At 42.9% G+C, this 22,878-nt stretch overlaps 1 protein-coding gene across 1 annotated transcript in view; it reads right to left on the reverse strand.

The window, feature by feature from the left end:
* syne3 (spectrin repeat containing, nuclear envelope family member 3) overlaps nucleotides 1-22,878 on the reverse strand; it is a 154,207-nt gene that overhangs the window by 111,035 nt on the left and 20,294 nt on the right. The window lies entirely within an intron of this gene.

Genomic DNA, 22,878 nt, shown 5'->3' on the forward strand with positions numbered 1-22,878 from the left:
GGTAGTTCAGGGTGCTTACTCTCAGCCTGCACTCCAACCTATGTCATATCCCATAGCTTATGTGGATATTCACTTACAGCATGGAAACACACTTGCTTTATATGATAGAGGTCAAAACAATACTATTGATATTATGAGGAAGCAAAATGAAATAATAACCTTATTGGTACAACAGCAATGCATTTCATCATTGCCTAAAAGAGAGATTCAAATCTTCCATGGACATCCATTTCAGTATCATGCATTCATGAGGGGTTTTGAAAACAGTGGAAAGCTAGAGTGACTGCCTCTATCTCCTTGAACAGTATACTAAAGAGAACGTCAGAAGTTTCCAGGATGTCAACCCTAAGAGAGGATATCCAAAAGCTAAACCTTCATGACAGGAACACTTTGGTAATGAACAGAAAATTACATCCACCTATATGCAAAAGGCTCTTTCTTGGGTACCTATCAAAGCTGAAGACATGAAAATTCTTCAAGACTACAGACTTTTTCTTAAAGGCTATTGCAATGCCATGGTAGAAGGCCAGTACGTATGTGTGCTGGACATGCCTGCCAATATGTCAATTGTCCATAAGACCACAAGATAAAGGAGCAGAATTAGGTCATTTGGTCCATTGAGTCTGCTCCACCATTTTGTCACGGCTGATCCATTTTCCCCCTCAGCTCCAATCTCCTGTCTTCTCCCTGTATCCCTTCATGCCCTGATTAATCAAGAATCTATTAAACTCTGCGTTAAATATACCCAATGACTTGGCCTGTGGCAATGAATTCTATACATTCATCACTCTCTGGCAAAATAAATTCCTCCTCAAGAAGAAATTGCCCTATATACTTCAGGATACAGTGCCTACAAAAAGTATTCATTGCCATGGAAGTTTGCATGTTTTATTGTTTTACAACATTGAATCATAGTGGATTTAATTTGGCTTTTTTTTTAAAAACACTGATCAACAGAAAAAGACTTTTTCATGTCAAAGTGAAAACAGATCTCTATAAAGTGATCTAAATTAATTGCAAATATAAACACAAAAGAATTGATTGCATAAATATTCACCCCCTTTAATCTGACACACCAAATCATCACTGGTGCAGCCAAATGGATTTAGAAGTCACATAATTAGTTAAGGTGTCCTAACTATATATAAACCTGTGTACAGTCAAAGTGTTTCAATTGATTGTTGTAAAAATACACCTGTATCTGGGAGGTCTAATGGCTGGTGAGTCAGTATCCTGGCAAAAACTAGACCATGAAGACCAAAGAACACTCCAAGCAACTCTGTGAAAAGATTATTGAAAAGCACAAGTCAGGAGATGGATATAAGAAAATTTCCAAGTCACTGAATATCCCCTAGGGTACAGTTAAGTCCATCATCAAGAAATGGAAAGAATACAGTTACGTACAAGTTCCGTTCCTGAGTCTGTCTTTAAGTCGGATTTGTATGTAAGTCGGAACAAGAACATCCAGTATAATTTAGTGTCAGTTAGTCAAACGTTTGTCTTAGTATATGGTATATATTTGACCTTTCTATGCATATAAAACACTTAAGAAACATATGTATTCCAATAAGTAAACCACTGCATTACTTAGTAATAATTGTAGCTTTCATTGGGGTAGGGCCTTTCATATGCTCCATTATTCTCACTTTATCCTTTAAAATTGTTCCAATCGTTGACTGACTGTAGCCTAACGCTTTTCCAATGACCAATGGCGTTTCAACTCTTTCCAAACGCTTTATTATTTCCACTTTATTTTCAATCGCGATTGCTTCCCATCAACGGAACAGAAACACTGAGGGCAGCGGGTCCCCACCTCCGCCAGGTCCTAAGGGCTACCGCACTGAATTCCCCGGGTCCGAAAGTCCACTGCACTGAGACATGGGACAAGTGGGGGCTGTGCTGGGTTTGGGTATATGATCCTCCACAATATTCCGCGTGGGAATTTAAACTGGAGGTGGCAGTGGTTTTTTTTTACGAGGTCGAGTTGCGAGCTTAACATCAACCCAGCATGGATGGTACGGGAGTCACTGGATCAACATCAACCCGGCACGGGAGTGGTCTGTCACTGGATTGAACTCAGGAAACTCCATTCTTCAGCCCAGCGCTGACCGGAACTGGGGTGGGGTGTGGCGGGGTCAGGGTGAAACTTGCTAAGAAAAATTTAAGCCAAATACAAAGTTACACAGTCAATACAGTATCAACAGCAACGACTTAAAATGGCAGATGGTGTTCTCCTTCCTCAGTTCGTAAGTACAAGTTGTCTGTAAGTCAGACGTTTGTAACTTGGGGACTACCTGTATGGCACAGCTGTTAATCTGCCAAGAGCAGACCATCCTCAAGAACTGAGTGACTGCAAGAAGGGGGACTAGTGAGGGACGCCACCAAGAGGCCTATGGTAATTCTCAAGGAGTTACAAGATTCAATGGCTGAGATGTGAGAGACTGTGCATATAACAACTATTGCCTAGGTGCTTCACCAGTCGCAGCTTTGTGGGAGAATGGCAAACAGAAAGCCACTGTTGAAAAAAACTCAAATGAAATCTCAGCTACAGTTTGCCAGAAGGCATGCGGAAGACTCTGAAGTCAGCTAGAAAGTTTTATGGTCTGATGAAATCAAAATTGCACTTATTGGCCATTAGAGTAAATGCTATGTTTGCCAAACACCGCACATCAAAAATACATCATCCCTACGGTGAAGCATGGTGATGACTGCATCATACTGTGGGATGTTTTGCTGCAGCAGGCTCTAAAAGGCTTGTGAAGGTAGTAGGTAAAATGAATACAGAAAAATACAGGGAAATCCTGGAGGAATACTTGATACAGTATGCAAGAGAACTACAACTTGGGAGAAGATTTGTTTTCCAGCAAGACAATGGCCCCAAGCCCCAAAACAACAATAAAGTTATATCCTGGAGTGGCAATCAGACTCCAGACCTCAACCCACTTGAGAATTTGTGGCTGGACTTAAGAGGGCTGTTCACTCACGATCTTATGCAACCTGATAAAAGTTTGAGCAGTTTTGTAAAGAAGAATGGAGAAAGTGTCCAGATATGCAAAGCTGAGAGACCTATCTGCATAGACTCAAGGCTGTAGTTGGTGCCAAAGGTGCATCTACTAAATACTTAATAGAAGGGGGTGAGTAATTAGGCAATTAATTATTTTGTGTTTAATAATTGTAAGAAATTTAGACCAATTTGTAGAAATTTGCTTTCACTTTGACTGTTGATCAGTGTCAACAAAAGCCAAATTAAATCCACAGTGATTCAATATTTTAAAACAATAAAACATGCAAACTTCCAAGAGGAATGAATACTTTTTATTGGCACTGTAGATGGAGTACTGTGGTCTGTGAACAGCAAAAAAGGCAAGTCGTAAAACTTCTTTCACTAACATTGTTGATTACATAGAAAGGCAAGTAAAGATTGCTACACACCCAGTGTTTGGGAATATTCAGGAAGTTCCATCACCAGCAATAAGCAAAGGTGTGAACAAATCTAAGTCACAATTTCGTTCTAAGGCTAAAGGCAGCTGCTTTGCCACTGCTGTGGCCACAGTGCAAAGTAGAGCTAAAACTGAACCTGGAACTAACGGAAGGGAAATGGTCTCATCAGCCTAAAAGGTTTGACTGATTTGCGAGAGTGAACACACATTAGATTCATGCCCGCAGGTGGAGAAGAGGACTCATAGTGTGAAGATTGTCTTACTAATGGAAAACGATGTCTGCTTTAGCTGATTGTGGACAGGGCACACCAGCAAGGATTGTAGGAAGTGTCTTTCATGCAAGGTATGCAGTGGCAAGCATCCCAGCATACTTCATATTCACAATGATGAAAAGGTTGCAGAATCAAAACAAGCCATGAAAGAATCAGTAGAGAGTAGTGTTCTCATAACTAATGGTCTTACAGGGGTTGGTGATTTTCCTATTGTTTCAGTACAAGTGAAGTCTAAGAAAGGTAACAAAGACAGTGGTTACTTATGCTTTCCTAGACCAAGGAAGTATAGCAGAGTTCTGCACATCGGGCCTCATGAACAAACTCAACCTCACAGGATAACTGACACGCTTTTCCTTATTACCATGGGTAAAGAGAAGATCGTGAGTAGGAACATTGTTTCAGCATTGGAAGTGGTTGGCTTAGATGGTGAAAACTATTGTGAACTACCTAATATCTATATACAGAAAAGTATGCCTGCCCACAAAGGGAACATTCCATGACAGAGGGATCTCCAGGAATGGTCTCACCTGAAACATGCCCATTTGCCAGAGATTGATTCAGAAACTGTGCTGCTGATAGGGACAAATGTGCCTAAAGCACTGGAGCTGTTGCAAGTGATTTGCAGTGTTAATGACGGAACCTATGCAATTAGAACAACATTAGATTGGACTGTGAATACACTGTGGAAAGGAGACAATGGTGATGGAAGAGACTGTGCACAGCCAGAGCTGACAATTAACAGGATCTCTGTTTTGAACTTGGATGAGCTTTGGCAGAAGCAGTTTAAGGCAGACATTCCTGAATGCAATCAGGATGAACAACCTAGCTTGTCAAGAAAAGATCACAAGTTCACGTAACAAGTTACTAATTCCACAAAACAAGTGGATGGCCACTACCAGATTAGTCTGCCTTTGAGAAAGAAAGTTGATATGCCAAATAATAGGAAGATTGCTGAACAGCATGTTCTAAATCTAAGGAAGAGGATTAAACCGGAATTGTCATTTCATACTGATTACACAGCTCTCTGACACAGTGTCAAGAAAACCACCTTTCCCTCAACGTCACAAAAACAAAGGAGCTGGTTGTAGATTACAGGAGGAATGGAGATGGGCTAACCCCTATTAACATCAATGGATCTGGGGTTCAGAGGGTAAACAACTTCAAGTTCCTCAGCATCCACATCACTGAGGACCTCAAGTGGTCTGTCCACACCAGCTGTGTGGTGAAAAGGCACAACAGCGCCTCTTTCACTTCAGATGGTTGAAGAAGTTTGGTATGGGCCCCCGAATCCTAAGAACTTCCTACAGGGGCATAGTTGAGAGCATCCTGATTGGCTGCATCACTGTCTGGTATGGGAACTGTACCTCCCTTAATCATAGGACTTTGCAGAAAGTGGTGAAGACAGCCCAGCGCATCTGTAGTAGTAAACTTCCCATGATTCAGGACATTTACAATGACAGGTGTGTAAAAAGGGCCAGAAGGATCATTGGGGACCCAAGCCATCACAACCACAATCTATTACAGCTGCTACATCTGGGAAGCGGTACTGCAACATAAAAGCCAGGACCAACAGGCTCTGGGACAGCTTCTTCCAGCAGGCTATCAGATTGATGAACTCACGCTGATTTGAGTGTACTCAATATTACATTGACTGTTCTATTTATAATAAATTATTATAAATTACTATGATTGCTAATTACACATTGAGATAGAGATGTAATGCAAAGATTTTTACTCATGTATTCGAAGGATGTAAGAAATAAAGTCAATTCAATTCAATTTTATGAATGATGTCATCTCCAAAGATTGTGCTGAAAGAGTGCTAGCAGAGGATCTGGAATGCCATGATGAAAAAGTTTGATATATTCCACATCCTGGTGTTTATCACCCCAGAAAAGGGAAACTTCATGCTGTGTTTGACTGTGGAGTGACTTTCCAAGAATATCACTTAATGTTCAGCATTTACAGGGACCAGATCATACTAGCTCACTGGTTGGAGTCATAACCAGATTCAGAAAAGAGCCAGTGGTGACCACAGTGGATATTAAATCAATTTTTTCATCAGATTAAAGAACCAGTGGAAGATGCAGATCTATTGAAGTTTCTTTAGTGGCCTGATGGTGACCTCAGCCAAGATACGGTGGACTTTAGAATAGTGGTACATCTCTTTGGAGTAACTTCATCACCAAGCTATGCCAACTTTGCTCTTAAGAAATGTGCAGAAGGCAATGAAGAACAATTCAGCTGTGAGATGATGGATAAGAGTTGCATTGCTTCTATGTTAATGACTGCCATGTGCCAGTCCTCTGAGGAAGAAGCTGTGCCTTTATCATAAACTTTTATCCATTTGTGCTGAAAGCAGCTTTCAAAGTGGATGAGCAACAAACATAATGTGCTAACTGTTATACCAGAAGAACAAAGAGTGTAAGACATGAAGGAATTGGTTTTGGATCAAGATCTTCCTTCAGTGAAGAGAGTACTGGGTGTGCAATGATGCATTCACTCTGATACTTTAAAGTTTAAGATCACAATCCAAGATAGGTCACTCACCAGAAGGGGAATCCTCTCTACAGTTAGTTCTATCTATGATCCTTTTGGAATCTTGAGTCTGGTGGTGCTCTCTGTTAAGAAGATCTTACAAGATCTATGTAAGAGAGAGCTTGGCTGGGATGACACCATACCAACATCAATTGCTCATGAGTGGACAAGCTGGCTGGAAGAACTCTGCCCGTTGGGAGACTTCAAGGTTGTTAGAGACGCTTGAAACCCCTGGATTTTGGAGAAGTTACGACTGCAAGTTACACCACTCTACAAATGCTAACGAAGATGGCTACGGAGCAGTGATCTACTTATAGTTGCACAACAGTCACTCTCAGGTGTGCAGTGCTTTTAGCATGGGAAAATCCAGGGTAGCTCCACTGAAGTCAGTTTCCATCCCTTATATAGAGCTCACTGCTGTTACAATGACAAACCGTTTGGACACATTGTGGAGGAAGGATTTGGAGATGCAGCTTAATGATTCAGCGTTTTGGACTGATAGTACTTCTGTGCTGCAGTACATCAAGAATGAAACTCCCAGGTTTCTAACCTTTATTGCAAACAGAGTTTCAGAAACTCATTAGGTCAGATCGGCTGAGACCAACTTTCAGTGGAGGAGCTAAGAAAGTCTGAAATGTAGGTCACTGGGTTTTGGCAAAGAAGTAGACTTCCAGGCTGTAGCCACAAGCAATATAAAGTATTTTTTTTATTGTAGTTCACATTAAGACCTTGTAGATCTCCCAAAATCCAGACCCTAGGATCAAATGAAATTTTGGTTTTTATAATATCTGAGATTATTCTAACAATGTATTTCCAAAAGTCTTCCAGATAAGAGCAATTCCAAAGCATATGAAGTAAGTCTCCGTCACAAGATTTGCATCTCTGACAATCAGGAGAGCTGTTAAGGTATATTTTGTGCAGTCTATGTGGGGTGTAGTAGGTCCTGTTAAAGATATTAAACTGTACTTGTCTATGTTTAGTTGAAATTAATACAGTTTGAGACATTTGAAGAATATTACACCAATCAGCATCACTGTAATTGCATTTCAAGATCTGATTCCCACTTATTTTTAATATCACTCTTAGTATAGATTGGCAAGTTACTGTTTAAAATTAGTGCAGTTGGAAAAAAATGTATCCTACAAAACTGGAAATCTTAATTTCCTCCCTCACACAGGCAGTGGTTAAACGAGTTAACATCTTGTAGTAAACCTGAAAAGATCTTGTATAGTGAGAGGAGGAAACCAGCAACATATGAAAAACATGGGGCTCCTTTTTGGCCTTATTACCATCATTACACCTCCTCGGCTACTGAATTAGTATGGATACCTGTCTTCCTGTGCTCCTACTATTTGCTTAATGTAGTAATATATACATTATTAATATACATTAGGACCTCATACCTTAGTTGATCGAATTTTATTTTTGCTATTTTTCAATTGTGAACGAGGAAGAAATTTTTACCATACCAGGGTTGTGGGTAGGGGGGGAGGTGGGAGTTTTTTGTCTGTGTTTTGTTTGTTTTTTCTCTTATGTGTGAAGCCAAGCAGAGCTGCAGAATGGATGCTGCTAAAAAGAGAGAGATAAGGGAGAGCCATTCAAAAATGCTAAAGAAAGAGAGAGAGAGAGAGAGAGAGAGAGAGAGAGAGAGAGAGAGAGAGAGAGAGAGAGAGAGAGAGAGAGAGAGAGAGAGAGAGAGAGAGAGAGAGAGAGAGAGAGAGAGAGAGAGAGAGAGAGAGAGAGAGAGAGAGAGAGAGAGAGAGAGAGAGAGAGAGAGAGAGATATATATATATATATATATATATATATATATATATATAGATACATTATTCAGTATTTTGGCATCCGCCACGGACACTTTGCTTTGAACATGAATTGCTCATTAACACTTCTGTTGAGACAAAAGGAAGTGGTGAAGTTTGAGGGACAGGTGATACCCCATTAGGGGGGGGGATAAAATAGCGGGTTTGCTAAGACACCGCAGACACGCCACGAGACCCTGAAGAAAGCATTGTGCCTCCACAAGTTGGTGGGAGTTTGGAGGACCGATTCGCGGGAATCAGTCAGAGGCTCACAGGGTGTAAAGATACGACCGGTGGGGACCTGTTGTGTGTCCACCCTTGGCTGGGTGACGAGTTCACCACAGAAGAACGGTCGCATCTAGAACAGAGGGGTCACAGTCGGTGACACATTCGGAAGGTTTGCCTGAAATCTTAGCTGTATCTCTCACTCTCTCTCTCTCCCCCCAACAGTTCCACAACAACTACCTTGAACTACTCTAAACTGAACTGAACTCTGCTTCACTTGAAGACTGATCATTTACCCCTAGACTTCGATAGAGCTTGGCGGATTCCTATTCCCATATTTGTGTGTACATGTGTATATTATCATTGCTAACCTGTTACATTTATATCCTTGCATTTAGTGTACTGTATTACTTAATTTATTAATAAACATTATTAGTTTCTAGTAATTACAGACTCCAACGAGTGTTCCATTTCTGCTGGTTTGACAACCCAGTTACGGGGTACGTAACAATCTGTTTATAAAAATACGTTTTTTTTTGCTTCAATAAAAATATCTATATAAAAAAGAAATAGATTTCCAGATGAATTCTCAAATTTGCAAATGGGAGGAAGTGTGAAAAGGTACAGCCATATTTTCGAGCTCAATCTAGTACTTGAAGATGGTGTTTTGAGAGTTGGTGGATGGCTTAGTAAAGCAGCCATGCCTAAACATCCTGTTATACTGGCAAAGGACCTTCATATCTCAGACATCATTCTGAAGAATGTACATCAAAAAGTGGGACATGCCATTTTCTTCTTGGAAGCCGTTGGGAACAACAATTACATCAGTGACGTCTCTGATGAGAGCGAAGCCGAAACTGGGAAGTGCAGGTCCGATACACTACAGCCATTGAAGGGTCAGGTTGTCTCTCCTAGCTGTCTTGGCACTTTTGATTGAGGTCTTTCAGCCATTGTTCTTTGAATGTGCTGGTGCCTTTGCAGGCATTGTGATCTTTGGCCATGACCTCCTAACTGGTCGCAGGGATACTGTATGCCTTCAAGGATGCTTCCACACAGTCTTTATAGGGCTTTGTGCAGCCTCCCTGCTTTCTGGTGCCACGTGCCAGCTCGGAAAAGAATCTGATCTTTGTGGGGTGATTGTCTTCCATCCAGACTACGTGTCCAACCCAGCAAAGTTGAGCCTTCATGATCAGTGCCTGTCCCAGAGCTATCAGCCCTTTGTAGCACTTCTTTGGTGGGTCTCTGTCTTACCATGAGATGCCCATGATCTTGCCAAGGCATCACAGGTGGCACTGGTCAAGCATCTTGATGTGCCTGCAGTATGGGGTCCATGTTTCACAGCCATACAGCAGAGAAGTCAGGACGTCTGCTCTGTAGACTGCCAAATTGGGTCTTCAGCCAGATGCCATATTCTCCCCACACTTATGTCCAAAGGATGCCCCAGCTTGTGCAAGTCTATTTGAGACCTCTCAATCTAGACTGCAGGAAGTGGAGAGGCAACTTCCCAAGTAGGTGAAGGCATCAACATTGTTGAGCTGTGTTCCTTCAAACTTAATTCATGGTTCTGCCAGGTTGCTGTAGGGTGCAGGTTGAAGTAGAACTTCTGTCTTCTGCAGGCTGATGGTTAGGCCAAATTTTCTTGCTGCCACAGCGAGGCAGTCAGCCAGCTCCTGCAGGTCCCTTTCACTGGGTACTGCAAGAGCTCAGTCATCTGCAAAGAGGAAGTCTCATACTATAATCACATGTTGTCCAGTTTACGCCAAAAATACTGGATTCCCAGTACTAGTACAGCTGTGAAAAGAATCCTGTGTAAGTGTGTTGTACCTTTGGACAGGATCTCTCCAGATGAACGTTTACATGTGCAGGAGGGAACTACTTTGGAGCTTTTGAGGTAAAAATCAGAGGAGTACAGTGAAGAGGTATGGGGTCACATTTATCTGTCCATCTGTATGACCTGTCCATACTGAAATGGCATCTTCTTTAGACGTATATTCCGTTGTTAATGCACTTTGACGCTTTATAGCAAGACCAGGACACGTTTGTGAACTGCACTCTGATAATGCAACAAATTTTGCTGGAGCTCAGTGTGAGAAGTGCAATTTCCTCCCAGGAGATATTGTGCTTATGGTTGATGACACAGGGCCTTGAAATGGGAAGAGTCACACAAGTCTTTCCAGACAGAAGAGTTGTGCAGCAGATGTGCATCTAGACAAAGACCAGCTGTCTGGACAGGCCTATAATCAAGATCTGCCTTCTACAGGAGGCAAAGGTTTGAGGAGCTACAGCTCCAGAAGCTTCATGACTTTGACTTGAGAGAAAGTGGTAGTAAATATCACTGTACTGGGTGAAGTGCTAGAATGGTAGTAAAGATCACTCTGTACTGGGTTAAGTGCTAGAGTGGCAGTAAAGAACACTGTACTGGGCGAAGTGCTAGAGAGGTAGTAAAGATCACTGTACTGGGTGAAGTGCTAGAGAGGTAGTAAAGAACACTCTGTACTGGGCTAAGTGCTAGAGTGGCAGTAAAGAACACTGTACTGGGCGAAGTGCTAGAGTGGTAGTAAAGAACACTGTACTGGGCGAAATGCTAGAGAGGTAGTAAAGATCACTGTACTGGGTGAAGTGCTAGAGTGGTAGTAAAGATCACTGTACTGGCTGAAGTGCTAGAGAGGTAGTAAAGATCACTGTACTGGGTGAAGTGCTAGAGTGGTAGTAAAGATCACTGTACTGGGTGAAGTGCTAGAGTGGTAGTAAAGAACACTCTGTACTGGGCTAAGTGCTAGAGTAGTAGCAAAGAACACCCTATACTGGGCTAAATGGTAGACTGGTAGTAAAGATCATCCTGCACTGGGCTAAGTGCTAGAGTGGTAGCAAAGATCACTCTGTACTGGGCTAAGTGCTAGAGTGGCAGTAAAGAACACTGTACTGGGCGAAATGCTAGAGAGGTAGTAAAGATCACTGTACTGGGCTAAGTTCTAGTAACCTCTGGCCTAGATGACTGTTACATGACTTGACTAGGAGGAGGAAGAAAAAGAGGGCATTTGCATAAATGTTAATAGACAATAGATGCAGAAGTAGACCATTCGGCCCTTTGAGCCTGCACCGCCATTTTGAGATCATGGCTGATCAATTCCTTATCAATACCCGGTTCCTGCCTTGTCCCCATATCCCTTGATTCCCCTATCCATAAGATACCTATCTAGCTCCTTCTTGAAAGCATCCAGAGAATTGGCCTCCACTGCCTTCTGAGGCAGTGCATTCCAGACCCCCACAACTCTCTGGGAGAAGAAGTTTTTCCTTAACTCTGTCCTAAATGACCTACCCCTTATTCTCAAACCATGCCCTCTGGTACTGGACTCTCCCAGCCTTTGCTGGGATGTTAGCCTTTGCAGATTTCATGTCAATTTTAGTAGAATGTAGTTGCAATTATTATAGTGTAATAATTAGGGGCTGGGATGTAGGAACTATGTATTTGTTTTCTATCTATATTGTATTTTGTAGCATACTGTGGTAAATCATGTACATCTGTCTGGACACGCCCCTCTGCTGACTACTCCTGTGGCTCCTCCCACAGACCCCTGGATAAAGGTGATTGTGTCTCTGCTCGTCCCAGTCATCCAGCATGGACGTGCTCCGTTTTACTGGCTAATAAAAGCCTTTCAGTATTTACTCCACTTCCAGTCTTTTGGAGTTATTAATAGTGCATCACATACATAGTATGGTAATCTATTAATTGGACTGAGGCATGATAAAAGCAGATTAGTATAGTTACATTTTCATGCTTAGTCAGTTAGCCTAGTTGAGAAGTGAGTCGGGAATGATTTTTTGTTGTTGACCGCTAATTGGGTTGTTATTAACTAGATCGATAATTAGAAAGCTATTAGAATATTTAGTTACCCTACTTGAATGGTAATACCTCCACCATCAGGCCACAAGTTAGATCATTATATCACTTATTCCGAATGGCCTAATTCTGCTCCTATGTCTGAAGGTGTGCATTCCTCGCAAAGAGATCAGAGACCAAAGGATCCCAGATCTATAAGTTTAAACTAATATGGGAAGGGGATGGGAATCAGTATGAAAGAGCCGAGGATGAGCCAGCTGGTTTACAAGTAGATGATGGGTGTAACATGAATGTAAGGAAGAGCAAACCAATGATTGGATATAAATACAAACAGAGCAAAAAGTTAAATTATAACCACAGAGGCAAAATTAAAAAGGGCAACTGAAAGTGCTGTATTTAAATGTGCTTAGCATTCAGAGTAAGAGATTGATTGGTATGACTGTTATGTACCCCTAGGGTTCATATTTTCTGTGGACTATCACATTAAAATGTCGGGATAATGAGACTGACTTTTGGACACTTGGGCTGTTAGAGAGAGAGAGAGGGATGAAGCCTACCTTGAGATGGTGTTTATACAAATTCTAAAGCTTGTTTTGAATATACAAGGACACTGCCTGCTTGTGAGTTCTTACAGAGAGAGACAACGAGCAGCTCGTTGGTCGCCATGGTGACCGAGGACAGCGTTATTTGATGGACGGCTGGTGTTCACCATGCTTGGATAAATACCAGGTCAGCTGGTTGTTAACAGACACACATGGTTTTGGACACTGGATGAGCTTTATTGTGACCACAGAAAGGTGGGTTTTGGAGGATCGATCAGAAGAATCGATCAGTGGCTCTCACAGTGGGAAAAGGTGTGAACAGTGGAAGTTATCAGTGTGTCCAACCCTTGCCTGGGTTGATTACCACAGAAGATGGTCTCCTTTTTGTGGTCACATTCAGTGAATTTAAAGGAAGAGAAGAGGGGAGAGGAAGGTTTGAAACAGAAGAAACCTAGTGACAAAGAAGTCACTGTTTGGACTCTCTCCTAAGTAGCCCGTAAGGATGAGTTTGCATTCCATTCGAATATGAAAGTGTGACTGTCACACAGTTAATCCACAGGAGTGGATTCTCTGGTGAGGGGGAAACTTCTGTGATTACCACATGTGTGTTACCCTTGTTTGGGTGTGGTAGTTCACTGAAGAAAGGCACCCCTGTGGCAAATCACTATAGGAGTTATTTCGTATGTCGTGGAACTGGATAAGTGGCTATCACAGTTGTGTGTTTGAGGTAACATTGTGGAAACTATCTGTGTGTGATAATCCTTGCCTGGGTTGGTAGTTTTACCACTTGAAGATGGTACCTCTGTGATAAGCTACTGTTGGTGATAATCCATTCGTGGATTCTGTTCGAGTATCCTGTGGCCAACACTTTGGATGACCCGTAGCTGAATTCGGGTGTGGTACGATTTGTGTTGAAAGGATATTCATTGAAGATCACTGTCGGTGATACTTCGTGTGTGGAGTGGAACAACTTTGTGGAGTGGAAAAACCTATTGCTATTGTTATTTTGGAATATTGACGTAATTGCCTTCTCACAACATATGCCTTTGGATTACAAATCTCTCTCTCTTACCAACAACAGCAACCTCGTGCATTGAACTGACCTTTCTTACATACCATCGTAAGACTATCATTTTATCACCTGAGCTGGGAGAAGCTTGGGAACTTATTTACTCTCTTATATATGCGTATACTCTGCTAACCTGTTTGCCGTATCTTGTTTTATATTGCTTTATTACGTAGTTACTAATAAAGTAGTGTTTATAACGGAAGACTCAGACTCCAGGTGTGTCCATTTCTGCTGGTCCTTTTTAACCCGTTATGGGGTATGTAACATGACGTTGTGAGTATCACTGAGTCATGGCTGAAAGAAGGCAATAGCTGTGAGCTTAACATCAAAGGAAATGCAAAGGCAGGAAGGCATAGGCGGTGGTGTGGCTCTGTTAGTAAGAGATTGAATTACATCTTTAGAAAGAGGCAGGTCAGAGGATGTTGAATGTTTGTGGGTGGAGTTAAGAAACTGCAAGGGTGAAAAAAAACCATTATGGGAATCATATACAGGCCTCCAAATAGTAGCCAAGATGTGGTGTTGAGGTTGCAAAGGAAGTTGGAAAAGGCATGTTATAAGGGTAATGACACAATTGTAACGGGACACTTCTAAATGCAAGGGGTTTGGGGAAATCAGGTTGGTGTTGGATCGCAAGAGAGGAAATTTGTTGAATGCCTATGAGAAAATCCACCAAAAGACAACTAAAAAAGCTATAAGGGAAAAGATAAAACATGAAGGCAGACTAACCAATAATATAAATGAGGATACTGAAAGCTTTTTCAGTTATATAAAGAGTAAAAGGGAAGTGAGAGTTGATATTTGGACCATTGGAAAATGATCCTGGTGAGGTAGTAATGGGGGACAAAGAAATGGCAGATGAACTTAATGAGTACTTTGCATCAATCTTCACTGTGGAAGACACTGGTAGTGCATGTCAGGCAGCAGGAGTGAGTGCCATTGCTATTACAAAAAAGTGTCAGGCAAACTCACCAGTCTTAAGGTGGATAAGTCTGGTTCAGATGGACTACATCCCAAAGTGATGAGAGAGGATGCTGAAGACATAACGGATGAATTGGTCATTACCTTTCAAAAAAATAACTTGATTTAGCATGGTCCCGGAGGACTGGAAGATTGCAAATATCACCACTCTTTAAGAAAGGAGAAGGGCTCTAACTCCTCAGTGGTTGGGGAAGTGTTGAGGTTTATTATTAAGGATGAGCTTTCGAGGTAGATGGGGGCTAATGATAAATCAAAGTCAGCATGGTTTCTCCTAAAGGGAAATCTTGCCTGACAAATCTATTAATAGTTCTTCAAGGAAGTAACAAGCATGGTGAACAAAGGAGAGGCAGTAGATGTCACTTACTTGAATTTTCAGAAGGCATTTGATAAGGTACTACACATGAGGCTGCTTAATAAGATAATATCCTATGGCTTTACTGAAAAGATACTGGCATGGATAGCCAAATGGCTGACAGGCAGGAGGCAGCAAACAGGAATAAAAGGGGCCTTTTCTGGCTGACTGCCGGAGACTAGTGGTGTTCTTCAGGGGTTACTATTAGGACCACTGCTTCTCACATTTTTTATCAATGAATTAGATAATGGAATTGGTGGCTTTGTGGCAAAGTTTGTGGATGATACGAAGACAGGTGGAGGGGTAGGTAGTGCTGAGGAAGCAATGCGATTGCAGGAGGGCTTAGACAAATTCTACAAGAGGGTCTTTTAAGAGACTCCTGGATATGCACATGGAGCTTAGAAAAATAGAGGTAATTTCTAAAATAAGTACATGTTCGGCACAGCACTGTGGGCCGAAGGGCCTGTATTGTGCTGCAGATTTTCTAAATTGGAAGAATGAGCAAAATAGTAGCAGATGGAAACAGTGTTGGGAATTATATGATAATACATTGTTGTACAAGGAACAATAGTGTTGGCTATTATCTAAATGGGGAGAAGGTTCAAACATCAGAGGTGCACAGAGACTTAAGAGGCCTTGTAAAAGACTTCCAGAAGGTTAATTTGCAGGTTGAGTCTATTGTAAAGAAGGCAAATATAATGTTGGCATTTATTTTAAGGGGAATTGAATATAAAAGGAGATAATGCTGAGGCTTTATTTCTTCAGCAGCTTGATCGGGGCATGACTGCTCAAGAGTGTGGACGTCAGCCAGTTAGAACAGCAAAAAGAGTTTAAAAGGAGACAGTTATTTTTCCAGCTGTTTGATTGGGGCACGACTGCGCAAGCACATGAATGTCAGCCAGGTAGGACAGCGAGAAGAGTTTAAAAGGAGACAGCTTTACAGAGTGGGCATCCAAGGAGGGGGCAATGAAGTAGAGGGAGACAAGAGTAGGAAGGCTTCGACAATAACGGGTAGAGGTGAGGTAGGCTGGCCTGTGTAGAATACAGCCAGAAGGTATGTGTGTGAGGCCGGTATTCAGTGCTCAATGTCAGATGTGGGAAGTCCTGGAGACTCCCAGCCTACCGGACGGCCACTCTCAACCAGGTGCATCGAGCTGCAGCTCCTTAGGGACTGTGTCAGGGAACTGGAAATGCAGCTCGATGACCTTCGTCTGGTCAGGGAGAGTGAGGAGGTGACAGATAGGAACTATAGGCAGGTAGTCACACCAGGGTCGCGGGAGACAGATATGTGGGTAACAGTCAGGAGAGGGAAGGGCAGGAGTCAGGTGCCAGACAGTACCCCTCTGGCTGTGCCCTTTAACAATGAGTACTGCAGCTTGAGTACTGTTGGGGAGGGGGGGAAACAGCCTACCTGGGGGAAGCAACAGTGGCCATGCCTCTGGCACAGAGTCTGGCCCTGTGGCCCAGAAGGGTAGAGAAAGGAAGAGGATGGCAGCAGTGATAGGGGACTCTATAGTTAGGGGTTCAGACATGCGATTTTGTGGACGCAAGAAAGAAGCACGGATGGTAGTTTGCCTCCCAGGTGCCATGGTCCGGGATGTTTCTGATCCTGTCCATGATATCCTGAACTGAGAAGGAGAAAAGCCAGAGGTCATAAATACATATGAGTACCAATGACATGGGTAGGAAAAGGGAGGAGGTCCTGAAAGAAGACAACAGGGAGTTAGGAAGGAAGTTGAGAAGCAGGACCACAAAGTAGTAATCTCAGGATTACTGCCTGTGCCACGTGACAGTGAGTATAGGAATAGAGTGAGGTGGAGGATAAATGCATGGCTGAGGGATTGGAGCACGGGGCAGGGATTCAGATTGCTGGATCATTGGGGCCTCTTTTGGGACAGGAGTGACCTGTACAAAAAGGACGGGTTGCATTTGAATCAAAGGGGGACCAATATCCTGGCGGGAAGGTTTGTTAAGGCTACTGGGGAGAGTGTAAACTAGAATTGCTGGGGGTGGGAACCGAACTGAAGAAACAGAGGAAGAAGTGGTTGGCTCACAAATAGAGAAAGCTTGGGGACAGTGCGAGACGGAGGATAGGCAGGTGATAGAGAAGGGACATGCTTAGACTGATGGTTTAAGATCAAATTTACCTGGTGTAGCCATGGGCACCCGTATGAGTCCCAGTTATGCCTGCCTTTTTGTTGGCTTTGTGGAACAGTCCATGTTTCAAGTCTACATGGGTATCCATCCCTCTCTTTTCCTTCGCTACATTGACGACTGCATTGGTGCTGCCTCCTGCATGCATGCTGAGCTTGTTGACTTCATTAACTTTGCCTCCAACTTTCACCCTGCCCTCAAATTTACCAGGTTCTTGATCCTTGTCTCCATCTCTGGAGACGGCTTATCTACTGATATCTACTATAAGCCTACAGACTCTCACAGCTACCTGGAATATTCCTCTTCCCACCCTGTCTCTTGCAAAAATGCTATCCCTTTCTCACAATTCCTCCGTCTCTGCTGCATCTGCTCTCAGGATGAGGCTTTTCATTCCAGAACAAAGGAGATGTCTTCCTTTTTTAAACAAAGGGGCTTCTCTCCTTCCACCATCAACTCTGCTCTCAAACGCATCTTTCCCATTTCCCGCACATCTGCACTCACCACATCCGCCTGCCACCTCACTTGGGATAGGGCTCCCCTTGTCCTCACCTACCACCCCACCAGCCTCCAGGTCCAACGTATAATTCTCCGTAACTTCCACCACCTCCAACGGGATCCCACTACCAAGCACATCTTTCCCTCTCCCCCTCTTTCTGCTTTCCGCAGGGATCGCTCCCTACGCAACTCCCTTGTCCACTCGTGTCCCCCCATCCCTTCCCACCGATCTCCCTCCTGGCACTTATCCTTGCAAGCGGAACAAGTGCTACACCTGCCCTTACACTTCCTCCCTCACCACCATTCAGGGCCCCAGACAGTCCTTCCAGGTGAGGCGACACTTCACCTGTGAGTCGGCTGGTGTTGTATACTGTGCCCGGTGCTCCCGGTGTGGCCTTTTATATATTGGTGAGACCCGATGCAGACTGGGAGACCGTTTCGCTGAACACCTACGCTTGGTCCGCCAAAGAAAGCAGGATCTCCCAGTGGCCACACATTTTAATTCCACGTCCCATTCCCATTCTGATATGTCTATCCTTGGCCTCCTCTATTGTCAAAATGAATCCAAACTCGGGTTGGAGGAACACCACCTTATATACCGGCTGGGTAGCCTCCAACCTGATGGCATGAACATTGACTTCTCTAACTTCCATTAATGCCCCTCCTCCCCTTCTTACCCCATCCCTGACATATTTAGTTGTTCGTTTGTTTTTTACCCTCTCTCTCTGCCCATCACTCTGCCTGTTCTCCATCTCCCTCTGGTGCATCCCCCCCCCCCCACCCTTTCTCCCGAGGCATCCCGTCCCATGATCCTTTCCCTTCTCCAGCTCTGTATCACTTTCGTCAATCACCTCTCCAGCTCTTAGCTTCATCCCACCGCCTCCGGTCTTCTCCTATCATTTTGCATTTCCCCCTCCCCCAACTACTTTCAAATCTCTTACTATCTTTCCTTTCAGTTAGTCCTGACAAAGGGTCTCGGCCTGAAACGTCGACAGTGCTTCTCCTTATAGATGCTGCCTGGCCTGCTGTGTTCTACCAGCATTTTGTGTGTGTTGTTTGAATTTCCAGCATCTGCAGATTTCCTCATGTTTGGTTTGAGATGTGTCTATTTTAATGCAAGGAGTATTATGAACAAAGCAGATGAGCTTAGGGCATGGATCAGTATTTGGAGCTATGATATGGTGGCCATTAACAAGACTTGGATGGCTCAGGGGCAGCAATGGTTATTTCAAGTGCCAGGCTTTAGATGTTTCAGAAAGGGCAGGGAGGGAGGCAAAAGAGGTGGGGATGTGGCACTTTTGATCAGAGATAGGGTCATGGCTGTGGAACAGGAGGAAATCATGGATGTATTGTCCATGGAGTCTCTGTGGGTGGAAGTTAAGAACAGGAAGGGGTCAATAACTCTACCGGGTGCTTTTTTACAGACCACCCAATAGAAACAGGGACATCAAGGAACAGATAGGGAGACAGATTCTGCAAAGGTATAACAACAGGTTGTCATCATGGGAGATTTTAACTTCTCAAATATCGACCAGCATCTCCCTACAGCGAGGGGTTTAATGGGGTGGAGTTTCTTAGGTGTGTTCAAGAAGTTTCTTGACACACTATGTAGATAAGCCCACAGGAGAAAGGGCTGTACTTGATCTGGTATTGGGAAATGAACCTGGTCATTTGTCAGCTCTCTCAGTGGGAAAGCATTTTGGAGATAGTGATCACAAGTAGGGACAAGAACAGACAAGTTAGGAAAGTGTTTAATTGGAGTAAAAGGAAATATAAGGTTATCGGGCAGGATCTTGTAAGTATAAATTGAGAACAGGTTCTCGGGGAAATGTATGACAGAAATGTGGCAAATATTCAGGGGATATTTGTGTGGAGTTCTGCATTGGTATGTTCCAATGAGACAGGGAAAGGATGGTAGGGTACAGGAACTGTGGTGTATAAAGGTTGTTGTAAATCTAGTCAAGAAGAAAACAAGAGCTTACCAAAGGTTCAAGGAACTAGGTAATGATAAAGATCTACAAGATTACAAGGCCAGCAGGAAGGAGTTTAAGAATGAAATTAAGAGAGCCAGAAGGGGCCGTGAGAAGGCTTTGGCAGATAGGATTAAGGAAAACCCCAAGGGATTCTACAAGTATGTGACCGAGCATGAGGATAGAGGTGAGAGAATAGGACCAATCAAGCGTGACAGTGGAAAAGTATGCATGGAACCGGAGGAGATAGCAGAGGTACTTAATGAATATTTTGCTGAGTATTCACTGCAGAAAAAGATCTTTTGTGGTTCCGGTGACATCATCGTCGAGAATGTCAGTTTAAGTCACTAACTCCTCCGGAAAAATGCGTATTAAGCCCCGTTAACCCATCAAATATAATATTTTTCGAAAAATATTTGAACTGAAAAAAGTGGCAAGAATGGGGAAAAAGAATGGAAATAAAAAACACGACACTGCAGAACCTGCGACTGAGAGGAGTGCAGTGAACGGCTCTCCTACCTGACCGCGTGCTAGCGAGGCGGATGCTGGGCCTCGTTCAGGCAAAGCGGCGAATGTGATCGAAATCCTGAAAGAGATAATGGAGTTCCAGAAAGATATAAAACAGCAGCTCCGTGATATTAAGTCAGAGCTCGCCAGCGTCAATCAAAAAATAGCGGTGGCAGAGACTCGAATTGAGAAGGTGGAAGATCACGTACAAAGCGTGGAACGGATACTGAGTAAAACGATAAAAATATTACGTCACCAAGAAGGTAAACTGCTTGACCTGGAGGGAAGATCACGGCAGAAAAATATCAGAATCTACAACGTTCCCAAAGGAGCGGAGGGCTCATCTATGACAGAGTTTGTCAGAATGTTACTGCGGGATGCACTGGATCTTCCCTCGGCTATGAAGCTGGAAGTCGAAAGAGCCCATCATGCACTCGTCCCAAAACCTACCCGGGATAGAAAGCCACGATCAGTAATAATTAAATTCCTTCGGTACAGCACCAAGGCAGAGATTCTATAAAAGGGCCTGGAGTAAGAAGAGAGTGTTTTTCAATGATAAATTAATATATTTCGACCAAGATTACCCCCCAGCAGTCCTGCAGAAATGCAAAGAATACTCTGAAGTAAAGCGAGTACTAGAGCAAAAAAAAGATTAGATTTCAAACTCCGTACCCTGCTAAACTTTGAGTGTTTTATGACAACGGGATGCAGTTGTACCAGACGGTGGAAGAGGCGACTACAGACATGAAGGCCAGAGGGTTGCCCGTCAGCATGACCAAAACGAGGGAAAGCCTGGCTGAGGAATTATCCCGCTCTGCTTGGGAAATAGTGTGAGAATCGAGAAGGCAGGAGACGGGAGGAGGCCGAGAGAAATATATCAGGAAGAGACCGGGAGTTTCCCAAAGACAATCCTCACCCCCTTCAGAAGAGCCATAAGGTTTGGCTAACTTTAAAAATGTTGAGAAGCTAAACAGAAGCAAAAGTACACAGTGATATACCTATCTCGAGAAATACTTATTATAATTTGGATTTTATATTACTTAGTTGTTTTTCTTTATTCGCTCACTTACTCCTTTATCCCCACCAAAATCAGAATATATATATTTGTATGTAATCTGTGTGTGTGTGTGTATATATATATTTGTGTGTGTCCATATATATAGTACACAGGGAAATCTTTTCAGTGTAATGGATTTGTTCACTGACTTTTATGAATACTGCAATGGGGGCCCTCAACTCACAACTAGGGGGGGTTATCCCCCACAGCTAGACATTTCCTCTAGATCAACACAGGGTCATCTACTAGAGACCTCAGCCTTGGAATCACACGTTCGTTGCCATTTTTGTCATTATTTGCGTTTCTTGGTTCTTATTTGTTCAGGGAGTAGATCAATTAAGTTTTATTCTAATTTCAATGATACATTGACAGATAAATATAGATGGCTAAGGACAAGGTAAAATTCATTTCTTTTAATGTCAATGGGCTATTAAATCCAATCAAACGTAAGAGAATTTTATCCAATTTGGAACAATTTGATTCATACTGGGAAAAATGGTTTAACTACATAATGCCTCATAGGCCTGATTTTATTCTCACAAATCAATGGATCTGTTGTAAAAAAAAAATCACTCCCTACTTTTACATTGTTCTTTCCTTTTGCTTATTTTTTCTTTCCACTCTTTTCTATAAGTGTGTACCTCAGATAAATACTTTGTAGAGATTTGTTATATATATGATATATATGTACAATGTCTGAAATACATCTTATGGAAATGTTTGTTTGATGATGAACTTCAATAAAAAAAATTACAAAAAAAAAGATCTTGGCTATTTTAAGGATGACTTACAGCGAACTGAAAAGCTTGAGCATGTAGATATTAAGAAAGAGGATGTGCTGGAGCTTTTGGAAAGCATCAAGTTGGATATGTCACCGGGACCAGATGAGGTGTACTCCAGGCTGCTGTGGGAGGTGAGGGAGGAGATTGCTGAGCCTCTGGCAATGATTTTTACATCATCAATGGGGACAGGAAAGGTTCTGGAGAATTGCAGGGTTGTGGATGTTGTTCCCTTTTGGAAGAAGAGGAATAGAGATAGCCCAGAAAATTATAGACAAGTGAGTCTTACTTCAGTGATTGGTAAGTTGATGGAAAAGATCCAGAGTGAGAAGATTTATGAACACTTGGAGAGGCGTAATATAGAACCATAGAACACTACGGCACAGTACAGGCCCTTCAGCCCTCTATGTTGCGTCGACCCATATAATCCTTAAAAAAAAAAGTACTAAACCCACACTACCCCATAACCCTCCATTTTTCTTTCATCCATGTGCCTGTCCAAGAGGCTCTTAAATACCCCTAATGTTTTAGCCTCCACCACCATCCCTGGCAAGTCATTCCAGACACTCACAACCCTCTGTGTAAAAAACTTACCCCTGATGTTTCCCCTAAACTTCCCTCCCTTAATTTTGTACCCATGCCCTCTAATGTTTGCTATTGGTGCCCTGGAAAACAGGTACTGACTATCCACCCTATCTATGCCTCTCAATCTTGTAGACCTCTATCAAGTCCCCTCTCATTCTTCTACGCTCCAAAGAGAAAAGTCCCAGCTCTGCTAACCTTGCTTCATATGACTTGTTCTCCAATCCAGGCTACATCCTGGTACATCTCCTCTGCACCCTCTTCATAGCTTCCAC

This window comes from Hemitrygon akajei, chromosome 3 (assembly GCF_048418815.1).
Source record: "Hemitrygon akajei chromosome 3, sHemAka1.3, whole genome shotgun sequence".
In the NCBI taxonomy this organism is placed as follows: Eukaryota; Metazoa; Chordata; class Chondrichthyes; order Myliobatiformes; family Dasyatidae; genus Hemitrygon; species Hemitrygon akajei.